This window comes from Anas acuta, chromosome 2, assembly GCF_963932015.1.
Source record: "Anas acuta chromosome 2, bAnaAcu1.1, whole genome shotgun sequence".
NCBI classification, from domain to species: Eukaryota; Metazoa; Chordata; class Aves; order Anseriformes; family Anatidae; genus Anas; species Anas acuta.
Window position 1 is genome coordinate 31,283,083 of NC_088980.1, and position 15,141 is coordinate 31,298,223.

A 15,141-nucleotide genomic window follows, 5' to 3' on the forward strand; every position below is an offset into this window, starting at 1 on the left:
TGAATTTTCTCTTATATAACACTGACCTGAATAATTTCCTCAGTGGTTGCTTGAACTATGCTTTCTGTGACTCTGTGGCAATGCCTATAGGCCATACAGGGAGTCTCAGGAGTCCCACTCCTTTGGACTATCAATTTCTTAAACGACTTTGGAAAGCCCTATTTCTGTATTCTGATAGCAAGGTATTTTTGGTATGTTTGTGCCCTTGGGAAATGTAGCATACTGTGTTATGATGATACCATCTACCAGTTCTATTTATAATTTTTCTATGCTTATATGTTATCTCATATTTATTATATAATATATACTATATATTTTATATGATATATTATATACTGTGTATTATATAGTATATGTTATATCTTGTATATTATATATTATATATTATACATTATAATGGTGCATTCATCAGAGCTGTCATGGAATAGTTCTGACACAGAGATTTAAAGTCCATGTGAGTTTTCATAGAAAATCTTAATGTAACCCAGTTGTAAGCTGAGCAAAGTGAAGACTACCAGGAAGTTGAAAAATCAGCAGCAATATTTTCATTATTTCTTTTCTTGCTGTAATTAATATAAAAAAAAAGAACAGTAATAGAAGTTTTTCAAGTTAAGTGTTTATTTGCTTTAATTTGTTCCTCATTATATGAATACTTCATCCTGGGTTATTGCTTTGTATTTTCATGGCAATGGTTGTGGTATAAACAATTCCTTAAATATGAACAGTATAAAGCAATGAGCTTCTAGAAGACAATGCAGGTGATGAGCAGTATTAGGAGACAAGGAAAAATGTAATCTCCTGCATTAGTCAGATGGAGATTAACTAGCGAAATAGTTACAAGAAATCTCTGAAAAACAGTGTTACCTTACTCTGGAAGTTCAATGTGCAGTCAGTTGTGCCTCTCCCCAGCTAACAGCATTATTTCCTACCACAAGAAAATAACTTGTTTGAAGCTTTTAATAACTTAATTTTCTTCATTCTTCCTCGGTTCAGAGAACAGGATGTGCAAGAGAAGCTTAACAAACCACTACCTGTATCAACCAAACTGCTTTTACCACAACGGGACCTAAATCTTTTTTCAGATGAATAAGGTGTAGATATGTCTAAAAATGTCTAGACAGGACTTCCTTTTCAGTACTTGGCAGTATTGTGATACAAAGCAACATTTTGATAGCTTTTTAAATTTCATATTTCAAAAAAGGAAGGATGGCTTTAATAAAATAGATCTCTAATAAAAGTCCAGTGACATCTTTTCACAGATGGAGGTGCTCCATGGTACCGTATCTACTTTAGGTCCTTGCATACAGGGGTGAGCCACTGTAAGGTATCTGCCTACGGAAATCCCTTATGAGGGACAGATTTCAACTTAATGAAAACAACTTGAATTAAGACAGGGTGGGAAAGAGATTTTGGGAATAGGCAATGATCTATGTTGGTGTTATTGAGATTGCATATGTTATTGAGATTATAGATTTGAGTAGGCAGTAGATACTTTATTCATGGACTCTCTCAGTTGTGTTAAAGGCTATAGTTAGGAAAGGAGTATTCCCTCCTTTAAACCCATCTCACTGGTGAACTTTGCACAGGAACCAAATTATCACAGTTTTGCAGAAACTAAAATTAATGAATTAGCACAGGTTAAGTAATACAAACCCATGTCTGCCTGACAGATTTGGTTTATATCATGTACCACAGTATAATATCTTATCTCGAAATCACCCATTTCAGAAACTGATAATTATTGTTTTCTAAAAAAAAAAAAAAAAAAGATAAAAAAATAATTGTTTTTTAAAAAAAGATTTTTTAAAAAAGGAAAATGTATTTTGTACATGGCCATCTGCAAGGTCTCTCGCTTACATTTTCTTTAAATTCCTGTCTAAACAACAGAAATCAATAACCTCATCCCAAGTTTTCATTGTCTTTGAGAGCCTTTTCACTGACTTTAGAAGGTGCTGCCTTTGGCCATGAAGAAACAATGTCTATTGATACTTACCTCTATTTGTTTGGAATGTTGGCAAGACATAACTGTAGATCTTGTGCAGCTCTGGCCACAGTGGTCAATGAAAAAATCAAATTAAATAATCCAGTACAGCTATATTTCTCTCATGATTTCTATCCTTTCAGTGATTGCCTATGTACCTGAAGTAATTCTTACTATGAAATGCTGTTTTATGTATGCAGTCTGTTCTTTCTTTTCTTCTGAGACTGATGTACAGAAAAGTTCAATAATCATGAAGTCTGGCTCTTGACGGGTAATGTGACCCAAGCAGCTGCCCTTTAAGTAAGAAGTTGTGATTGAAAAGGCATCTTCTTGAAACGAGTAATTGAAACTATCTGGCCTTATTCTAGACATTTCTGGTAGTGTACTGGGATTGTTATAGGAAACATGAAGGGATGACAGAAAACATTTTCAGATGTGGTCATGGACCTCTGAATGTCTTTAGAGAAAAACAGAGTTCATAGAGTTCCTGCATATGGAAAACAAACATTTTTTTTTCACATACTTCTGTAAAAACAGAAAGTATAGTGCATTTTTTGTCCTTTTCAGGCCACGTGGCAATATACAGGAAACACAATGCTAAAATGTTGGGTAACCATGAAAAATTCTAGTTTACACTGGGATGCTATGCACAGATCCACTAAAGCTCAAGATCTCTGTGTCTTAAGCTCCAATACTTACCTTAAGAAGTGACATAGACCTTGTGCCAACAAGTAAGTCCATATTAGTTTGGATGGAGTGTTATTTTACCTCACAATAATGTAAGGATTTTTAGAGAAGGAGTGCAAAAGAGGAGAAGGACTGAAAGAATGACAGATGGAAGGGATGAAGAATGCAATAGAGAAGAGTTAGCTGTGTAATTGGCCTGACAATTTGTTAGTAAAACTAAGGATGAATGCAAATGTGGTAACATATATATGATGTATAACAATACTGGGTAGAAAGACACATGTAAGATTTGTTTTGTGTCTGACAGTTATTTGAACTTCTGTGTAAATTTTGTGTCTACATAATCCTAGAAGCTAGTGCAGTTGGAATAGACTAGTCTATGCAGGTCATAGCTTGTAAGGGAGTGGTGCACCTCATATTAAGTACAGTCACTTTTGACCTTCCAATGTGAATAACCAGGTAGCCGTTTCTAATTTGGTTGGCCAAGGTCAAGGTATGGGACTCTAACTCCTTTTCAGCACTTACAGTAAGACCTACCCTGTTAAGTGAATTTAGAAACATTGCAGATTGGAAGAGTGACATCTTAAATGTGATAAGACAGCAGAGAATCTTCCTCTTCTGCATGACCTAGTTTTTTTGGGTATAATGCTTCAGATCACCACAGTCTCCCAACACTTAGCGCTGTTCAGGAGCTCTGTTATTGAGGCCTGACAGCAGAGAGCTTAGCGTATGTGTTTGGCCAATATGTATCAGTAGTTAGCAAAACAAATAGGATGCTTGAATGCAGTAAATTACGGTTATGAAGTGGAAGAGAAAGTGTTATGAACTCAAGCAACATCAATCCATGTGTTGACATATAGTAAATCTCAAAGCTCAAAGATTTTGCTAATTAAAACACATTTGGAGTGGAAAAAAGAGACTGTTACTCCAGAATTTAACAATGCTAAACACAATGCTTCTTGGGGTGATGGCAGTGTAGTGGAAAATATGTGTAACTCTTTACAAGAATCCAAAAGAAAGAAGGGAAAATGATGTCATTAATGCATTTATTTAGATGTCTTCTTAGTGTTATTAATTTTTAGTGGCTGGCATAGAATGAGAAGAGATCTGTATGTTTGAAACATCTTGTGCGTATGAACTCATATTTTAGCTGGAGCTCCGAAATAGTAGTGCAACATAAATGATAGTAAAACCAAAACTGTGGTGGATTGACTTTGACCACTAGTACTGTTTCCCTTTAGCAGTAGTTAACCAGACTGTTAACTACTCTGAATAGTAGACAAAATAGCAACCCAAATTTTTGTATGCTCTTCTATGTATTGTAAGTTATGCCTGTAAGTTATAACATAACTCATTACTTATTATACATTTATATAAGAAGAGTTTTCCCCCCACCAGTCTCCCTATCAGTCTTTTCTTAAATATAATGAAGAATGTTAAAATATCTCCACCGTTGGACATTTAAAACAGAAAAGACGACACCACGGGTATTTTTTCAGTTCTCAAAACACGGTGTCATCAATACATCATGAAGTGGTGGTTGTATTATTTTCTTCCCTCTATCCTCAAAAAGCTGAGTCAGACTTTGTTTCTTAAAATGAAAATATAGGTTTATCTGCATTTACCTCAAGTCCTTGTTCTTCCTGCTGGGCTATCTTCCAAAATTTGTTTGATAAAGATCCTTTTAAATTCCTCTTTATTCTTCAGACACTTTATTGCATTTTTTCCACCAAAAATACTAGTTCCAGGAGACACATGTGAATCTCTAAAGATCTCAACACTGAAAAAATACACACAGAATTCTAATACCTTAAAATATATATTTCTTTAAGCTAATAAATGCAAATCATTAAATAAATATAAGTTATTGGACTTCCAAAACTATTTAATAGAGTAAAGGCATGAAGACGGAAGCCTGAGAACACTCTCAACAGAGGCAGCTTTTTATTCTCAGTAGTCCCTACCCCACAAAAAGAAAAAAAAAATATTGCCAGCAGATACCTACCTAGCTGCTTACTCACTCCCCCTCCTCAATAGTAGAATGAATAAATGATAGGATGAATAGCTTGTGGGTTGAGATAAAGACATGGAGACTACTTAGAAGTTATCATCATAGTTATCAAGTTATCAACAAGGCTAGCGTCCTGGTCGGGGTCTGTTATAGACCGCCGAACCAGGATGAGGAGACTGATGAGGAGTTCTACAGGCAGCTGGCAGAAGTTGCAAAATCTTCAGCGCTTGTTCTCGTGGGGGACTTCAACTTCCCTGACATATCCTGGAAGCACAACACAGCCCAGAGAAAGCAGTCTAGGAGGCTTCTGGAGAGCGTGGAAGATAGCTTCCTGATGCAGCTGGTTAGTGAGCCTACCAGGGGTGGCGCCCCGCTAGACCTTCTCTTCACAAACAGAGAAGGACTGGTGGAGGATGTGGTGGTTGGAAACTGTCTTGGGCAGAGTGACCATGAAATGGTGGAGTTCACTATTCTTGGCGAGGCCAGGAAGGGGACCAGTAAAACCGCTGTATTGGACTTCCGGAGGGTTGACTTTGTGCTGCTGAGGACACTGGTTGGCAGAGTCCCTTGGGAGGTGGTTCTGAAGGGCAGAGGAGTCCAGGAAGGCTGGGCGCTCTTCAAGAGGGAAATCTTAATGGCGCAGGAACAGTCTGTCCCCACGTGCCCAAAGGAGAGCTGGCGGGGAAGAAGACCAGCCTGGCTCAACAGAGAATTGTGGCTTGAGCTTAGGAGAAAAAAGAGGGTTTATAATCTTTGGAAAAGTGGGCAGGCCACTAGGGAGGACTATAAGGATGTTGCGAGGCAGTGCAGGGACAAAATTAGGAAGGCCAAAGCTCATCTGGAGCTCAATCTGGCTACTGCCGTTAAAGATAACAAAAAATGTTTTTATAAATACATCAACACAAAAAGGAGGACTAAGGAGAATCTCCATCGTTTACTGGATGCGGGGGGGAAACTTAGTTACAAGAGATGAGGAAAAGGCAGAGGTGCTTAATGCCTTCTTTGCCTCAGTCTTTAGCGGCAATACCGGTTGTTCTCTGGATACCCAGTACCCTGAGCTGGTGGAAGGGGATGGGGAGCAGGATGTGGCCCTCACCATCCACGAAGAACTGGTTGGTGACCTGGTACAGCACTTGGATGTGCACAAGTCGATGGGGCCGGATGGGATCCACCCAAGGGTACCGAGAGAACTGGCAGAGGAGCTAGCCAAGCCGCTTACCATCATTTATCAACAGTCCTGGCTATCGGGGGAGGTCCCAGTTGACTGGCGGCTAGCAAACGTGACGCCCATCTACAAGAAGGGCCGGATTACTGACCCGGGAAACTACAGGCCTGTCAATTTGACTTCAGTACCAGGGAAGCTCATGGAGCAGATTCTCTTGAGAGTCATCATGCAGCACTTGCAGGGCAAGCAGGCGATCAGGCCCAGTCAGCATGGGTTTATGAAAGGCAGGTCCTGCTTGATGAACCTGATCTCCTTCTATGACCAAGTGACGCGCTGGGTGGCTGAGGGAAAGGCTGTGGATGTGGTCTACCTTGACTTCAGCAAGGCTTTTGACACCGTCTCCCACAGCATTCTCCTCAAGAAACTGGCTGCCCTAGGCTTGGACTGTCGCACGTTTCGTTGGGTTGGAAACTGGCTGGATAGCCGGGCCCAAAGAGTCGTGGTAAATGGAGTCAAGTCCAGTTGGAGGCCGGTCACTAGTGGCGTCCCCCAGGGCTCGGTGCTGGGGACGGTCCTCTTTAATATCTTCATCAATGATCTGGATGAGGGGATCAAGTGCACCCTCAGGAAGTTCACAGATGACACCAAGCTAGGTGCATGTGTCGATCTGCTCGAGGGTAGGAAGGCTCTGCAGGAGGATCTGGATAGGCTGCACCGATGGGCTGAGGTCAACTGCATGAAGTTCAACAAGGCCAAGTGCTGGGTCCTGCACCTGGGGCGCAATAACCCCAAGCAGAGCTACAGGCTGGGAGATGAGTGGCTGGAGAGCTGCCTGGCATAGAAGGACCTGGGAATATTGGTTGATAGTCGGCTGAATATGAGCCAGCAGTGTGCTCAGGTGGCCAAGAAGGCCAACACCATCCTGGCTTGTATCAGAAACAGTGTGACCAGCAGGGCTAGGGAGGTGATTGTCCCCCTGTACTCGGCTCTGGTGAGGCCGCACCTCGAGTACTGTGTTCAGTTTTGGGCCCCTCGCTACAAGAAGGACATCGAGGTGCTTGAGTGGGTCCAGAGAAGGGCGACCAAGCTGGTGAAGGGCCTGGAGAACAAGTCCTACGAGGAGTGGCTGAGGGAGCTGGGCTTGTTCAGCCTGGAGAAAAGGAGGCTCAGGGGCGACCTTATTGCTCTTTACAGATACCTCAAAGGAGGCTGTAGTGAGGTGGGATTTGGCCTGTTCTCCCACATTCCTGGTGACAGGACGAGGGGGAATGGGCTAAAGTTACGCCAGGGGAGTTTTAGGTTAGATGTTAGGAAGAACTTCTTTACTGAAAGGGTTGTTAGACGTTGGAACAGGCTGCCCAGGGAAGTGGTGGAGTCACCATCCCTGGAAGTCTTTAAAAGACGTTTAGATGTAGAGCTTAGGGATATGGTTTAGTGGGGACTGTTAGTGTTAGGTTAGAGGTTGGACTCAATGATCTTGAGGTCTCTTCCAACCTAGAAATTCTGTGATTCTGTGATAGACAAAACAGTCTTGAATTGGGGACAATTAATTTAATTTATTGCCAGTTAAAATAGATTTACATAGTGAATGATAATAATAATTAAAAAAATCCAGAAAAAATTTAATAATTCAATAATGCCTTCCTCCGGTCCTTCGTTTTTCTCAGATTCCATACAGTATCATATCTGCATTTCTTTAATCAATTTGTATGCAACATAAAAAAAGACAAAGGAGAAAGAAGTTATTTGCTAGGGCAACAAAGAAAGTAAGAGACCTAACCAAGCTGCCCATTCCAGGGGTAATTCATCCTGTCCTTCTAGCAGACATAGTGTTCCAGGTGTGCCAATTCCCTTGCATGACCACTGTGATGCCTTTTTGAACCTTTCTCCCTCTTATGCTGCTTCACATATCCTTTTTCCAGTGCAAAAGAAATGAAGTTTTAGAGTTTGGGGGATGAGCGACATGAAAAACATTTTATTTATTTATTTCCAGCTTGCTTCACCAAGGAAAGAAAAGTAGATAAATGAAAACAAATGGCCCCATGAGAATTTCACTGTTGTTAAAAAGCTATTTCTCATTTAAAAATGTAATTTCACTGAAAAAAATTAAACATCTGTAATTGTGCTTTTGTTGATTCTAAGCCTGCTGAAGCCAACTGGGAGCTTTCCCGCTGATTTCACTGATTTTGGATGGGGTCTCTTATGAACTAACGATGTGTTGTTGATTTGATGTTTGTTAAAAGGGAAGCCAGAACTTTCTGAAACTTTTCCTCAGACTCATTATCCTCTGCTCAATTTTGTTTCTGTATTTCTTTGATGAATGAATGTATGACATCAAAAGGAACAAGGGAGAGACGAGTATGAGTTTACATTTCCCTTTCCCAGAACTTGCATGGTAACTTCATTTGTTGTCTGTTGTTTTAATGTATAGCAGGCCAGTGTTCATGTTGCTTTCAAGATGGAAGTAGAGATTTTCATTATTCTATAGGAAGCATTTTCACGGCAAGATCCTTTGAACATTTTCCATTGCAGACTAATGGAGAATAAAAAAAGCCATGGGATACCATTAGAAAATCTGATTTCATAACATTTTAAAAAGCAGCCTGTCTTCTTTTTAATCAATTTTCTAAGATCTTGCTGAGGACCCCTCCTGATAGTTTGTCATCTTGTCAAAAATAAATTTTCTTTTGCCTTTGCTCTGATGGAGGTGGGGCCTTTTTTACAGATGGCTTGGTAAAGTGAGCAGGAACCCAGAAAGAGGGATAATTATTCATAAATGACATTTCCTATTTCTGTGGTTTTTCTTGAACAGGAAAGATACTCTAATGTTTGGTTCTAATGAGAGGAAAGGATTTATTGTGTCTCTGTCTTGTCTCCTGGGAGTGTAAATGCTTTACTTTCAACTCTTCAAGTAGTTTTGATTTTTATTTTTTTTTTAAATCCCAAATGCATTTTACTTTCTTTTGGCACTTAGCTCCAATCATTATCCAGGATCCTGGCTGCATAAAGACAAAATGTTAGATAACCGGACAGCTACTTAGCTGTCTAACGCAAGCTTTTCACAATAACCCGCAGGAGCACATCATTTTAATGATATCATTTTTGAAGGTTAATCTGCACTGGGTGTGAAGCATTAGGTCACACTGTATGTTTGTTTTCAAGCCCAGGAGGTGTGTGGGAGGAAGTGTTCTCTTCTGGTGCTGAATAAAGCAGATACACAGTCATGGCAAGATGGCCAGCATGAGTCCCAGGTGGGAAACTGTTGTGATAGTGAAGAATTTGGCTGTATCCACTGTCAGCATTACCTCCATTTGAGGATACTTCCCCTTTCCACACTGTATTGTTCATTTCTGACTCACTCTCAGACAGATAAACTTGGGAGTCATCATAAAGAGTCTGTTGAGCTACAGGAAAGAATATCTCACATTTTTACATGCTCACAGGTTTTAGAACAGCTGTTTTCTCCTTCAAAATGTGTGGAACCAAACTGTAGAAGAGGGAAGTACATAAATTAAGTAATGTTGAAACTTCTGGGCCATAATTGTGCAGCACATTGACTAAGCTCATTGACTTTACCTTCTCAGGGTACCTGCTTTGGCAGGGGGGTTGGACCTGATGATCTCTTAAGGTCCCTTCCAACCCCTACAATTCCATAATTCCATAATTCTGTAAGAGCATGTGGCATTTGGGGAAGCTAAGGGGGTCTTTTCAGGCTGAGCATCTTCTCCGTAAGCTGTCAGTCAGAGGACTGGACCTCATCTTTTGCTCCAGTGAAAATCCTAGCTTTCTTCTTACAACATATTATCTGCTAATAAATTGAAAATGGTCTAAGACCCAATGAGGACGAATAGTTTCCAGTGGTAGGAACTAGGGAGCTGTATACAGCTGTTATTAAAAGGTGAATTTAATAGAATAACAACCTCACCCTTTGTCTTTCATTTAAAGGAAATGCTGTGTTAAATATTGAATGGCTCAATGACAGCTACACAAAGGGGACTTTCTGTAATTTCTTTTGCACAAGGAACTCAGAGATGTTATGTGAAATCCCTTGCCTACCTAGCAGACCTGGCAGAGTCTTGACAGTTTCCAGGAACTAGTTTAAAAATTATAGGCAGCATTGGTAAAGTCCACTGATGAACTGTGGGAAAATCACTGCAGTCCTGTGTATCTTAAACCCTTTGAAAGAAAACCACAGGGGCATCATACTGCTAATTTTGAAGAACTCAGACAGCACAAAAGAGAAATAGCCACTTCTCCATTACAAGACCATGATTCATGTAACATTTCTTTTCTTCCTCCTCCTTATATCATCCCAAAGTTTTTTAAAGGCTATTGTTGCTTTATTAAAAACAGCTCAGCTCCAGTTTGCTATGTCCATTACTCTGTGAATTTATTTTTATCTGGTTGCTGAACTCAAGATGCCCAAAGTGTTCTGTTATTCTCTATAGGGTTTATGTGGCATGGTTTTGGTAGTGGGGGGCTGCGGGAGTGGCCTCTGTGAGGAAGAGTCCAAAAGCTGCCCCATGTTAGATAAGGGCCAGTTTCAGCTGGCTCCAAAGGGGACCCACCACTGCCAGAGTTGAGCCAATAAGCAGTGTTTTTTGCAACTCTGTGAAAGCAGACTTAAGAAAGGGAAAAGAAAAAGAATGAGAACCAGCCCTGCAGACACCACCGTGAGTGCAGGAGGACAGGAGGTACTCCAGACACACAGCAGCAGTTCCCCTGTGGCCTGTGGAGAGGTCCCTGGTGGAGCAAGCTGTCCCCCTGCAGCCCATGGGTCCCACATGGAGTAGATCCCCACCCTGCAGCCCACGGAGTAGCTCCCGTGGAGCAGGTGGATGTGGCCTGGAGAAGGCTGCAGCCCATGGAAAGCCCCCATAGGAGCAGGCCCTGGGGCCAGAGCTGCAGCCCTTGGAGAGAAGCCTATGCAGGAACAGGAGGACTGGGGGGAACTGCAGCCCGTGGGGGACCCTTTCTGGAGCATCTTGCTCCTGGGGGACGGACCCTGTGGTATGGAGCCATGTGAGAGCAGTTCTTGAGGAGCTGCTGCCTGTGGGCAGCCCCTGCAGGATCAGTTTGGGAAGGATGGCATCCTGTGGGAGGGACCCTACGTGGAGCAGGGGCCGAGAGTGACCATAAAGGAGTGGCGGAGGGGACTGACTGCAGCCCACATTCCCTGTTCCCCTGCGCCACTTAGGGGGAGGAAGTAGAAAAGGGTGTATGAGAAAGACGGTATTTTTAGTTTGTTTTTATTTTCTTACTGCTCTAGCTTGTTATTGATAGGCAATAAGTTATATTAACCTCCCTATGCTGAGTCTGTTTTGCCCATGATGGTAGTTGTTGAGTGCTCTCCTTGTCCTTATCTCAACCCTTGAGTCTTTTCCATCATATTTTCTCCCCCTTTCCTATGAGTTAAACTGCCCAGCTGAGTAAAACCACCACATCTCCTCATTTAAAATATTTTTTCCTACATAAAGCACATGTAGGCTTCAACTTGTATAATATACTCCTTGTTGGTGAATGAAAATGTCTACATGGTGCTTTACTAAATATGCCATCTTATATTTGGCAAAAACATATCAAAACTGTTTTCAAGGAAGAGGATATGGCTGAAAAAATAAAGAGTCAGAGAGTCATGGGCTACATTATCTCTGTGAGAAAGAGAATTTTCATCACTTTTTCAAAGCCAGCTTCCTACAGCATGTGTGATCAGCACCTGCCAAGCACATGGAGAATGAAGTGAGAGTTTTTTCAGTGTTTAGTGAATAAGCTTCTCTTGAAACACACAATGTAATTACTCAAGAAATAGGCATAGCAAAGGCAAAAACAATGCAAAGGTTCCTAGACCTCCAGTGCACTTACTCCACAACGAATGCCTTCCCTTCTAAGGCAGACAGAGTTGAGCTTTGCTTCAGTGCTTACTTCAGCTCTGTCCCCTCACCTCTCCCTGCAAACCAAATAGCTGACTCTCACATTCCCTGGCTTTATGGAAATTCCTTGGTGAGAAGCTGGACTGCACCATAGGAATATTTTAGGAATATTCACTCTGATTGTTCACAAGGTGATTTCTGCCCTTAGCAAGAGTGAGACTACGCATTAACTCATTAACATGGATGCTGTAGACAGCAAAGCTCGACCACAGCTTTGCTGCTGGTAGTCTCTGAGAGAGCTCCTACCTCTAGCAGCCTGTCTAGGGTGCTAGACTTTTAACTTTCCCAGTTAAAATTCAAGTTTGTGCATAGCAAGTTACACTGAGTAAAAGATGTAGCCAGCAGAGGGCAATGAATGTTAGCTTTTGGAGCGATTGCATAAAGCAGTCCCAAAGTGGTCAAAAATGTAGGACAAAATGGTCAAACAAAAGCATGTTGTGAACTATTGCTATACATCTATTTCTATTAATTACTATGAGACCTAAAAGAACCCTTGTAACCATGTGAGCTATAAACCTCCTTTTTAACAGTCGTATTAAACAATGTAGTTCCTTATTTATGACAATATAGTTAATAGTCTTTTCAACAGGGGGAAAAAAACTAATAAAAATGATACTGTCCTAAATTAGGACAAAGAGCTTAAGCCAATAGCCAATAAAAGTGTAGCTCTTCATATAAATCCTGTTTTATTGGTCTGTTCTGGAGAGCAGTTGTTTTGTTTAACTTGATAAACAGGTCATTTTTTCCCAAGACAATTAGGTGCCTGAAAGAAAAAAGAGGGAGGGCTGGGAAAGTCATTTCAGAGAAGAAAAGCTGCTTCTTTCAGTCAGATGCAAAGCTCTTTATCACAGATACTATTCAACATGCTGGAAATAATGTGAACTTACAGTATGAACAATTTTTTTTAACTTGGTTGACATCTGCTAGGGACATAACTTATATCCAGGCACTTGGGCAAGCAGTTGGTGCCAAGAGAGTGCAACATGCAAGTATTATTCACCTCTAACAATCTGGGCAACATCTTTTTTTGAGACTAATTGCAACTCTGGGTGCCAAATATTTTAAAGCTGATCTTTTGGCATTGCTATGTTAACCAACGAACAGCTTAATAGCAGGAAATGCCTGGAGTGTTAGTGGGAAATAGTATTTATTTATTCTGTAGAAGACCCTGAAGGAGCTCTTCAGCACTGGGACCCTGTTGCAACTCTGCTATGGTGTACAGGAAGGCTCCTCTGCACAGTAGACCTGAGCTTTACTACTATATGTGTCATGCCTGCTCAGCGATCTGGGGTATGTCACTTGATTTTTTTCTACTGAACTTCCTATCTTGAAACAGTATTAGTAATTCCTCTATTCAATGTGCTATCAGAACTATAGCTACAAATGGCAATATAAAAGCTAGGTTGTTTTTTGATACAGGATAGGAAAGAAGAAGAAATATCTGTTTTATGAATGTTGTAAGTCCAAGAGAAAAATGCTGGGCTATTTGACTGAAATGAATAGATCTTTGCCTCCCAAAATTTCAGCAGAAAGCTGGCAGCTGTAACTGTCATAGTGCAATTCCTGTCTGACTACTCAGAGTAACAGAGCCTGGCAAGGGAGCTACGAGACCTCATGCAAGAAAGAAAATACTCCTTTCAAAGAGGTAAAGAATGGAAAGCAATTTTGTGCAATGATGGCACAGCCTCGAAGAGCTCAGGAGAAGGAAGAGCAAAGTCCCAGAGGAAGCAGAAGGATGTATACCTTATACACCCAGGTGAGCTTCCCAGGACAGGAGCTGGTGGTAAGTGCCCTGATGTTCCTGGCTATCAGCAGTAATGACCATTATAGCTGAAGCTCTCAGCACCTGTGTGTACTTAATTCAGAAAGAATACAGGAGATATTACACTGTGTCAGACCCAATAAGGAGATGTTAATAAGTACCTGTTTGCGCATGAAGCAACTGTTGCTTCTGAGCTTTTATGATGTCTTGTCAGCTAACAGCGAGGAGCCCAGCTGGCGCCAGCTCAGACGTGAAATGGGACCTACCTGGAGAGATGGCAAATATTTGACTTGGTGCTGATGAGCTAGATTTCAGTCATGGCACTCTGCTCCCTGTCAAGTGAATTGTGGCAGAGGTAGTGGGTGTGCTTGAACCCTGACAAGTCTCCTTTCAATGACTGCTGACTTTTGTCTTTTCACTGGTTTGTCTCAGACTGAGCTCCAAGCATCCCAAAATGGGGGCTATCAGTGGCAGCAGGGGGTTGTGAGTAAAAGGGCTTCATATAAGTGCAGAGTAGTACATGAGGTGGGGTGACAATCACCTGGAACTTAGACTATGTGCTCAAGATTGGTAAATTAAGTGAAACTAGCGAGCACAAGAGCTGTAGACAATTCCCAAGGAAATTATATTCATAGGCTTTACTATTTTACATGTATACATACTTATATACATATATATTTTGAGGCTAAGGGGGTCATTACTTCAGTCGTTTAGTCTCCTATGTCTCATATGACACGGGGAACTGTCATGAAGATATAGAAAAAATAAGGCATGTTTGCTTTTGTTTTAAAGGCCATAATAAAGCATTCACATGAGCACATGTGAAGTGTAATCACAGAGTGGCTCCACTCTGAGCTCTTTGACTGCTGCCTCGAGAGCTAAGAGAAGCTGTTCCCAGGGCGATAACGTACTGGGGAGGGGAACACAGAAGGGTGACAGTCCATTCCCTGGCACGGGGACCTGCAGGGTCTTCTTTTTTCATAAATGCACCCTTCCAGGTGTGCAGTGGAGGGCAGCCTCCTTACACTTCCCCTCTTCTAGGGATAGCTTCCATCCTGAGTCATCAGGGCCAGCTGAGGATTTGATAAACATAAGGTTGCTCCAGTTTAGCTGCAGCTCGGTGTTTTAACGGAGTCAGGGCACTGTAATGCAGCAGCACTTCTGCCAGCCTGATGTACTCTGCCAGCATAGATTAAGTGAAATCAGTGAGCATGAGAGTTGTAGGCAAGTCCCAATTAAATTATATTCAGAGAGTTTAAATATTTTATACATTTTATTTTTTTGAGGCTAAAGGGGTTGGTAATTCTGTCTCCTATGTCCCATCCACAATAGAGACTTTCTCCCAGCTACTCCTACCCTTTGAGGACAGATAGTAAACCTTAAGGAAAAATGTCAACATCCATTGATACCCACTCAGACGTGCAAAATAAAAATCCCTAACTCCTTGCCCTCCTTGCCCTTTAAATTAATCATCAGGGGATTTTCTTTACTTTCCTGTCTTGAGCCATAGAAAGAAGAAGATAATGCTGAAGTATTTTTTTTCTTTTATTTTTTATTTTTCCCCAGAGGTGTTCACACAATAGAGCAAAGTTGAAAGCACTAATC

At 41.3% G+C, this 15,141-nt stretch overlaps 1 protein-coding gene and 1 long non-coding RNA gene across 4 annotated transcripts in view; one reads left to right on the top strand and one right to left on the bottom strand.

Moving 5' to 3' along the window:
• AGR3 (anterior gradient 3, protein disulphide isomerase family member) overlaps positions 1-15,141 on the bottom strand; it is a 44,451-nt gene that overhangs the window by 25,281 nt on the left and 4,029 nt on the right. The gene's annotated exons all lie outside the window — the stretch shown is intronic.
• LOC137852403 (uncharacterized) overlaps positions 11,041-15,141 on the top strand; it is a 31,917-nt gene continuing 27,816 nt past the window's right edge. Inside the window, exon 1 of the long non-coding RNA XR_011093806.1 lies at positions 11,041-13,530. This is a non-coding gene — a long non-coding RNA (uncharacterized lncRNA). The remainder of the gene's footprint in view (positions 13,531-15,141) is intronic.